The sequence below is a fragment of the Lissotriton vulgaris genome, chromosome 1_1, assembly GCF_964263255.1.
Source record: "Lissotriton vulgaris chromosome 1_1, aLisVul1.2, whole genome shotgun sequence".
Taxonomy (NCBI): domain Eukaryota; kingdom Metazoa; phylum Chordata; class Amphibia; order Caudata; family Salamandridae; genus Lissotriton; species Lissotriton vulgaris.
Genome location: NC_141685.1, coordinates 8,934,820 through 8,944,560, shown reverse-complemented (window position 1 = coordinate 8,944,560; position 9,741 = coordinate 8,934,820). Strand labels below are relative to the sequence as shown.

General features: G+C 47.3%; 1 pseudogene; it reads right to left on the bottom strand.

Moving 5' to 3' along the window:
- Window positions 1–6,424: 6,424 nt before the first annotated feature.
- LOC147736950 (uncharacterized) lies at window positions 6,425–7,913 on the bottom strand (annotated as a pseudogene).
- Window positions 7,914–9,741: the final 1,828 nt, after the last annotated feature.

Below are 9,741 nucleotides of genomic sequence, written 5' to 3'. Positions count from 1 at the left end.
CAGCCACCAGATGCACGAGTGGGAGATTCATCCATCAGTGCTGCGACCGTACTTTCAGCAGTGGGGACACCCAGAAATAGATCTGTTCGCCACAAGAGAGAACGCAAAATGCCAAAGCTTCGCCGCCAGGTTCCCACACCCGCAGTCTCAGGGCAATGCGATATGGATGAACTGGTCAGGCAGATTTGCGTACGCTTTTCCGCCAGCCCCACTCATACCACTATGGCACAGAAACTGCGACAGCACTCGATGACTCTCATCCTAGTTGCTCCAACGTGGGCGAGGCAGGCATGGTACACCACGTTCCTAGAACTTTCCGTGGTGCCTCATCAAAGACTGCGTCTCACACCCAGACTCCTCACTCAGAGCCATGGCGAAGTTCAGCACCCAGATCCGCAACAGTTAAACCTTGCGATATGGCTCCTGAAGTCATAGAATTTGGGTATCGGAATCTGCCTCTTGATTGTATGAATATCATCAAGGAGGCAAGAAGGCCCACGACCAGAGCATGCTATGCTGCTAAATGGAAACGTTTTGTCATTCACTGTTCCAAATAATGACATGAATCCGCTGGATGCATCAACACAGAACATTATATGTTACCTGTTACATCTATACAGATGCAATCTGGCATACAGTTCCATACGCATACACTTAGCTGCAATAGCAGCTTATCTACAGAATAGGCAGCACCTTTCCCTGTCCAGAGTGCCAGCCATTAAGGCCTTTATGGAGGGGCTCAAGAGAGTCATTCCACCTAGACGACCACCTTCGCCAGCCTGGAATCTGAATATAGTTCTGACCAGACTGATGGGGCCACCCTTTGAACCTCTACATTCATGTGAGATACAGTTCCTAACATGGAAGGGGCTTTTCTAGTAGCGATCACGTCGCTACGGAGAGTTAGTGAGCTGCAGGCCCTAACTATACAAGAACCTTTTATCCAAGTTCACGCAAATAGGGTAGTGCTACGTACTAACCCAAAATTCATGCCTAAGGTAGTTTCACAGTTCCACATCAACCAAACTATAGAACTGCCAGTATTCTTCCCGAATCCAGATTCAGTGGCAGAAAGATCTCTGCACACACTGGATGTTCAAAGAGCTCTCCTGTATTACATAAACAGGACGAGGGATTTCAGGAAGACTAAACAACTCTTTGTTGCCTTTTCACCACAGCACAAAGGCAAACCCATTTCTAAGTCAGGTATAGCCAGATGGATTGTTAAGTGTATACAGATTTGCTATCAGAAGGCTAAACGCACACTAACAGTTCCCCCAAGAGCGTATTCAACACGCAAGCTAGGGGCATCCATGGCTTTCCTGGGAAACATTCCATTAGAGGACATATGTAGAGCAGCCACATGGAATACCATACATACATTTACCAAACACTACTGCGTAGATGTGCACTCCAAACAGCAAGCTGCTGTAGGACAGGCTGTTCTTAAACCCTCTTTCAGGCTGCTGCAGCTGGCACGGGCAACCACCGCTAGGGGAGAGACTGCTATACATTCTATGCACAGATATGAATTTAGCGTCCCACATGTCTTGAACGGAATATGCTACTTACCAGTATGCATCTGTTCTTGGCATGTAGGGCTGCTAACATTCATATCGCCCGCCCATCCTCCCCGGTGCCTGTCGCAGCTGTAGCAGTCAGAATTATTTTCAAGCATGGACATCACTTACTGTATTAGACTCCATCTCTGCCACAACGGCGAAAAACAATCTGAGGATGGAGGGAATGCCCATGCGTACTGTAGTCCAGGGGAGGAGCCACCTATCTTGTGATACTTCGAAGACTCTTCCAGGACAACAATGTGCAATCATCCGGACCCAACACTAGGCGGCGATCTATGCACAGATATGAATGTTAGCGGCCCTACATGCCAACAACAGATGCATACTGGTAAGTAGCATATACCTTCTGTGTTCCTCTAAGGGCTCCTCCAGTCTTCATAAACCCCACTCTCCTCAGATCTGCTTTTGGTGTTAAGGAACGTTTCTTCATCCGTCAATAACTTCCCTTCAACCCACATCATCCTCGTGGGTCAGCATCAAACCAATCAAACCATCAAACCAATCATCGATTATTTGAAACTGCTCCAGAGATGGAGAGAGTGAAATACTCAGAATGAGAGAGGAGGTGAAAAGAGAAAGAGAGGTGGAAGAAGAGACAAAGGTGATTGAACAGTAAGGGGACGAGAAGAGGGACAAATATAAAGGAAGGGAGAGAAAAGGCCAGTGAAGGAGACACAGGCAAGAATTGGAGAAGGTTGTATCTGCTTTCTTGTTGCACCACTTCACCTTACTTTACCTGCACCCCTCCTCCTGCTGAATTGTATTGCCTGCCTCGGTGATAGCGCCTGACATCGCCTGCAATCCCAGAGCGCTTCGACGCTGACATAGCGCCTGGTATCGTTTTTGTATTCGTATTTTAGCTAAGTTGCGCTGCATAGCTTTGTTAATTATTGATTTTAGCCTCATTATTGTGTTTGTGACTTTGTGCCCCAGTTTCGCTTTCTGTACTGCCATTTTGTTGTTTGTTGTCTCGTGGCCCGTGTCTCCTCCCCGCTCCCGCCTCCAAGCTGACCCTCCCACGCTCCGCCCCCCCCCCCCCAGATCCACCTATGTCGGATGCACTTATGTGCAGCGTCCATGCGCAGCGGACGCGCCCCATGCGCGCCGAAGGTACGCCAAAGGTAAGCCCGTCTACGCCCGTCCGCGCCTGGCGCGCGCCCAGCGCCAAACCCCCTGTCCCCCACAAATACCACTCCTCCCGCATTACATACGACGCCGCCACCCTCTCAGCACTTAACCCCAGCCGACTCCTTAACTGCGTCCAAGCCGCCCCAGGACACACCCATGGACCATTCACCTGCAATTCCTGCAAGTTTGACTGCATCAGGACCCTCACCAAATCCACAAACACCAAACAGAGTCCCGACACCAACCACCTGAAATGTATCCTTCTTAACACCCGCTCAGTACACAGACACGCCATTCAACTTTGGAATCTACTCGACACCACATCGCCGGACGTCGCCTTTCTCACAGAAACCTGGATGAACGCCTCATCAACACCCGACATCGCCACAGCCATCCCCGAAGGCTACAAGATTATCCGTAAGGACCGCACCAACCAAATAGGAGGAGGCATTGCCATTGTTCATAAGGACACCATTCGCATCACGACCAGTTACGACGACAACCTCGCAACCGCCGAACACCTCCACTTCCAGATTCACATCGACTCCAAGACCACACTCAGAGGCATCTCATCTACAGGCCACCAGGACCCCGCACACAATTTAGCGAAGACATCACTGACTTCATCAGCCCACACGCCCTCCCCGCCGAGGACTACATTCTACTAGGCAACCTCAACTTCCACCTAGAAAAGAACAACGACAACAACACTACCACCCTTTTGGACAACCTCGCAAATCTCGGACTCAAACAACTTGTGGACACCCCTACCCACTGTGCCGGACACACGCTCGACCCAATCTTCACATCCAGCAAACACATCTCCTTTGATCACACCACAGCTCTCCATTGGACAGGCCACAGCTGTGTGCACTTCAACTACAAAAAGACCAGGACCCACAACCACCCACAACCTATTCCCCGCAGAAACTGGAACAAAATCACCACCGACCAGCTTTTCACATCGCTCCACTAATACCCCCCTGCCTATTCATCAGACACAAACCAAGCATCCACCAATCTTGCACAATGGATCACCCGCAGCGCTGACGAATTAGCACCCTTGAAAAACAATCCTACCAAACAAGGTCATAAAAAAGCCCCCTGGTTCAATGATGAACTTAAGAAATCGAAGAAGACATGCCGCACCCTCGAGAAAGCCTGGAAAAAAAACCCAACCACCGAAAACCTAGCCACTTTCAAGAACGCCACCCGTAAACACCATCGACTGATCCGATCCACCAAGAAAACAGCATTCAAGGATCGACTCGACGACAACGCCCAGAGCAGCAAGGAACTGTTCAACATCGTAAAAGAATTTATCATCTCGATCCTCACCGGAAGAACGCAAAGAGTCCGCCTCCCCCCTTTCAAATCAGAGGCCACCAAAGTCATCTGCGGCGTACCACAAGGTTCATCACTCAGTCCCACACTCTTCAACGTCTATATGAGTCCCCTCGCATCCATTGCTCGCCAACACAACCTCAACATCATCTCCTACGCAGACGACACCCAGCTGATCCTCTCCCTCACCAATGACCCAAACACCGCCAAAACAAATCTACACGAAGAGATGAAAGATGTGGCCGTATGGATGAAGAACAGCCACCTAAAACTGAACTCGGACAAAACGGAAGTCCTCATTTTAGGATAATCCCCCTCCGCTTGGGATAACTCATGGTGGCCACCGGTGCTGGGAAACGCCCCCACTCCTACGGACCACGCACGTAAACTGGGCTTCATCCTAGACTCCTCCCTATCGATGACCAGACAAGTCAATGCTGTCTCTTCCTCATGCTTCAACATCCTTCGTATGCTCAAAAAAATCTTCAGATGGATCCCCACCGAAACAAGAAAGACGGTCACCCACGCACTGGTCACAAGCCGACTAGATTACGGAAACACCCTTTATGCCGGAACCACAGCCAAACTACAGAAAAAACTCCAGCGTATCCAAAACACCTCAGCCAGACTCATTCTAGATGTTCCCCGCAAAGCTCACATTTCCAGTCACCTGAAAGACCTCCACTGGCTCCCCGTCAGCAAGAGAATTACATTCCGCCTCCTCACCCACGCACACAAAGCCCTATACGATCTAGGACCCGAATGCCTCAACACGCGCCTTTCCTTTTACACCCCCACCCGCAAACTTTGATCGTCCAACCAAGCACTCGCTGCGATTCCACGCATCCACAGGTCCACCATGGGGGGAAGATCCTTCTCCTACTTAGCGGCCAAAACCTGGAATTCCCTCCCAGCCCACCTCCGCCTTTCTCAGAACCCCCTCTCCTTCAGAAAACAACTCAAAACCTGGATATTTGACAAGTAACTACCCCCCTCCCTCAAGCGCCTTGAGACCCTATGGGTGAGTAGTGCGCTATATAAATGCCAAACTTGAACTATCCAGTGCACATCATTTTGAATAGTCTAAAAGCAGTGTGGGTCCTGACAGAGGGAATAATCCTCCAATGCTTCACAGAACACGCCTGGGAGCAATTCAAAACAAGAAATAGAAGAAAAGCTGAGGATCCATCTTAGGGAGGTGTTAGAAGCAGCCATTATAAGCAGCCAAACCAAAGGCTGCAGCCTTGAAATGTGATATCCACAAGCAGGATATACAGTGGGGTCTAAAGTGCAGGAGGTCACAGACTCAAAGGCGCAGTACCCAAGAGCCTAAAGAGGCCTGCAAAAAGACATTCCAAGGTTCAGGACCTGTGAATTCCCAAAGTGAGGGAATTCAGTTTCTCTATGGTGCAGGTCTTCACATATTCCTAGATGCAGGAGCTCAGAGCCTCTAATGTGAAGAACCTCATAGTCACCAAGGAGCAGGACCTCAGAATCTCCATGGTGGAGGATGTCAGAGACTCCAAGGTCCAGTACCCCAGAATATCCAAGGTGCAGGACTTCAGAGTCTGTAAGAGGCAGGTATGTAGATATTCTTAGATGCAGGAGCCCAGAGACTCCAAGCTGCAGGAGCTAAGAGCCTTTAATGTGCAGGACCTCAGAGTCTCCATGGTGCAGGACATCAGAGACTCCAAGGTAAAGGACCTTAAACATTCCAAGATGCAGGAGCCAAGAGACTCCAAGGTGCAGGACTTCATTACTTCCAAGGTGAAGTGATGAGTACAGGCCTCAGCAAGGCCCGTAAGTGCAAAGGGTTCACCCTTCTGTGCACGAAGTCCTCAGACTGTGAAAAGAATGTTGGCACGGAAACTGCAAATACAAAGACAAAGTTTATTACACTGTACAGAGTAGCACAAAGAACTTGTGCGCATGGTCCCATTTTATACACAATGAAGGGGCTCATAAGTAGGCGGGTACAACACAGAGCATGATTTACGACCATATATGGACATTTCAGAACATGATCAATACATGGGCGGAGTTAACGGTTCTTGAGGCCCGCAAAAACATATTCAAGTCTAATCCTAATCAGTAACAGAAGTGGTCAGTTCTGAGCATGCGCTAGACGCACAAAGGAGTTATTTATAGACTGTTTCTGGGCAGATCTCGTGGGTATCTAGTGAAGAGTTAGGACTCATCTCGTGAGGAGCACGCGGTTTCATAGGGCATACAAAATGGTGGACGCTTAAATAAAATGGAGTCTGAACATTACTCGATGTTAAGCGGGAAACGTAATTCATACATGAAAGTATCATGTCTTCAGCGTATGCTTAACAATATCGCTGTTTTATTTACAACAGACGACCCTTTCAGCATTTGCTGAAGACATTCGGTTTCCAAGGATAATCCAGATACTCATCATTTATATCGATACTCATCATTTCTGCTATCTCTTTGTTTATGTTCTTCTGAGAAGCAGCGTCAGAAATAGTTTTCTTATTAGGAATACAAAATGAAACACATAAGGAACATATCATGGGGCTACATTGAATACACACACAGCATGTAAAAAGAATTGCTACAATAATACAGAAGCCAGTGAGAACTTTCCAACCCCATGTAGTAATTAAAGTCCAGAACCATCCAGAAAAGGTCCAAGTACCATTATCGACATGGATATCAGCAGCAATTTTATGAAGTTTATTGATAGCTTTATAAACTGATGGTGTGTGGTCCGGGATGAACAACTACTTCCGATAATTCTACATGCACCACCTCTATCTGCTAACATTACATCTAAGACCATACGGTTCTGCAATGCAACAATTCTAGTAATCTGTAGTTCTTCAGTGATATTTCCAAGGGCAGCTGCAGTTTGATTCGTCACAGCTTCTACAACTCTAGTCAATCGTCGAATCTTTCTACTGTTTAAAGCAGTTCCAACAAAGAAAAACAGACCTAGATTGAAATCAATATACTGTTGCAGGCTAGTGTCAGTCTGGTCAACATCATCAACAGAAAAAAGTTTGTTTATACCTATTTACAGTTACATTGTTTAATAATTTCAAGTCTTTATGATAAGACGCAGGTGCTAAGAAAAAAGGTGGCAATAGGAACGATACGTAGCACACCCCAGACCACCCAGCAGGCAGACAATAAAAACCTTTATTACCACAAACGAAATAGGTATTATGGGAAGCCAGAAACTTACTGTTATTTAGACCATCAATATTCAGTACGACAATGCAATCACTGGCACCCACAGGAATATGACCAACACTTTGGACACACAGGTCTGCTTGGGCTTGAGCCACCGAAATCACAATTTTTTTATTTCCAGCAGTGTCTCTAGTGTTTGTGAAGATGTAGGGAGTCGATTCATTGTCCGGTCGATATTCCTCCCACTCCCATATAGTTCCATTGGCTTGTGGGTAGCCTTCCTTGTCTTGATGGCACTCTTTATTCAGTCTGAAAAGTAATCGTCCCACTGTAGGTTTCCGTGTAGCAAAAAGCAAAGTGTACCATGCTCGACAAGAGCCATTGTGAGAGAAAGGGAGAGGTATGAATGGTGTTCCCTCCTTCTTCTGATGTGCTGGCATCATACCACATATCCAACAGTTTGTAGCGTTCGTAGCAACGTGGGTGTGATGCAGCATCTGAATGAAAGTATTGTTCAGGTAAGACTGTCGATGCTTCAACTCTTGATATGGGAGCCTATAAATGCTCCTCAGGCACTGGAGTGGAAACAACATATTACTCACGGGCAGGAATTACATCCTTGACAAACCACGTGGTTATAGCAGTAATTGCTATAGCAACAACAAACCCTACAGCACAAAAGACTCTCTTCTTCTCCATTTCGAACAAATGTCAATATCTTCCTGAAACTAAAAGGTTGTCAGAACTCTTCCCCCTAGGCAGCCGTTGATTTCTTCACCAGCGGGCCAAGATGGGTGTCGCTACACTAATGCAGGGCTGATCCCCCCCCTTGCCTCATCGGCTCTCCGTTTCACTAACCCAGGGGCCGTTCTGACAACTTACTAAACAGCAGCAAATTATTTCCGTGGTCTTAGTTGATATCTCCTCATCCCAGGAGTCGTTCGGTCCGGGAAGAGCCCCTCAGAATCGTCAGGTACCACAGCACGGCCTTTCTCCGCAGTCAGGATTTCTTGATGGTCGGTCAATACAGCAGGCTCCACCAATCCGGGTTGCACCTTACGACAGTGAATGGAATGGATCCCGTTTTTACGATTGGTGACTCAGACAGCTGTTCTTGTCGCTAGCAGAACCTGCTCGGGACCGCACCACCTTGGTTCCAAACTGCTCGTCCTCTCAAAAGACTTCACCAGGACGAAATCTCCCGGTCGGAGATTATGGCCTTCACCTGTGGACCGGTCAGGGAGCGCTTCTCGAACCTGTTGATGAATAGAAACCAAGTTATCAGTTAATTGTGCCAGATAGTCATTCATCATTACACAAGGTACATCATATACTGAACTCGGTTTAGGCGGCCCCCATATCTTCATTGGGCGGCCGAAAACGATCTAATAGGGAGTGAGACCAGTTCGAGAGTGCGGTACTGATCTTATAGACAACAATTCCAGAGGTAAAGCATCTGGCCAAGTCAGAGAAGTGGAAGCTTGAATCTTTGCTATCTTAAGCTTCAGAGTGCCGTTGTACTTCTCTACCAATCCCGCAGATTGAGGATGAAACACTGCATGAAACTTCTGCGTGATTCCCAATACTTTCAGGACATACTTGATAACATCCGCTATAAAATGAGGTCCGTTATCACTCCACAACAATCTACAAACAACGTACCGAGGGAAGAATTCCTTCAACAACACCTTTGCTGTAGTAATTGCAGTATTGTCTTTCGTAGGGTATGCCTCAATCCATTTGCTGAAACCGCAAACCACTACTAGGACATATTTCAGATTATTACAGCGTTCAAGCTGAATGTAATCCATTTGCAAAACTTCAAAAGGTGCGGTGGGTGTTGCAAATCCTCCTGCTGGAGTTCGTGTCCCTTTTCCTGGATTGTACTTTAGGCAAATCATGCAGGTCTGTACCACTCTCTTTGCCGTGCTAGCAATCTCTGGATGCTCCCAAACTTGTGTGAGCAATTTTACAATTGCGGAAGCTTCAACATGTACTAGCCCATGTGCCATCTGAACCATAGGTTGTACAAAAGCTATGGGCAACTTCCATTTATCCATCTGCTTATTTCTCCAACAACCTTCATCGTCTAGTTCTCCATCATTAGACCATTGCTCCCGTTCTTTATCGGAAGCGGTCCTCTGTATCTCTAGCACTTCTCTCCTAGCATCGTGCCATCTCTCAGCTTGCGACTTCACAACATACATTGAAGTGGAGTCAGGCTGCATCGCAGTCTCTTGTGCTACTCTGTCTGCCAAGGCATTTCCTTCTCCTACTTTATCTGTAACTTTCTTATGTGCGTTGCATTTGACTATAGCTATCTTTTTCAGATGTGTGAATGCAGGCAAAAGGTTGTGAACTAGCTCTCCATACATTATCTGTGCTCCATGTGATGTCAAAAACCCTCTTTCCTTCCAGAGTAGGCCAAAATCGTGCTCTACTCCGAAAGCATAGCGGCTGTCTGTATAGACATTCACACACAATCCTGCACTGAGCTCACATGCTCGTGTTAATGCTATCAGTTCCA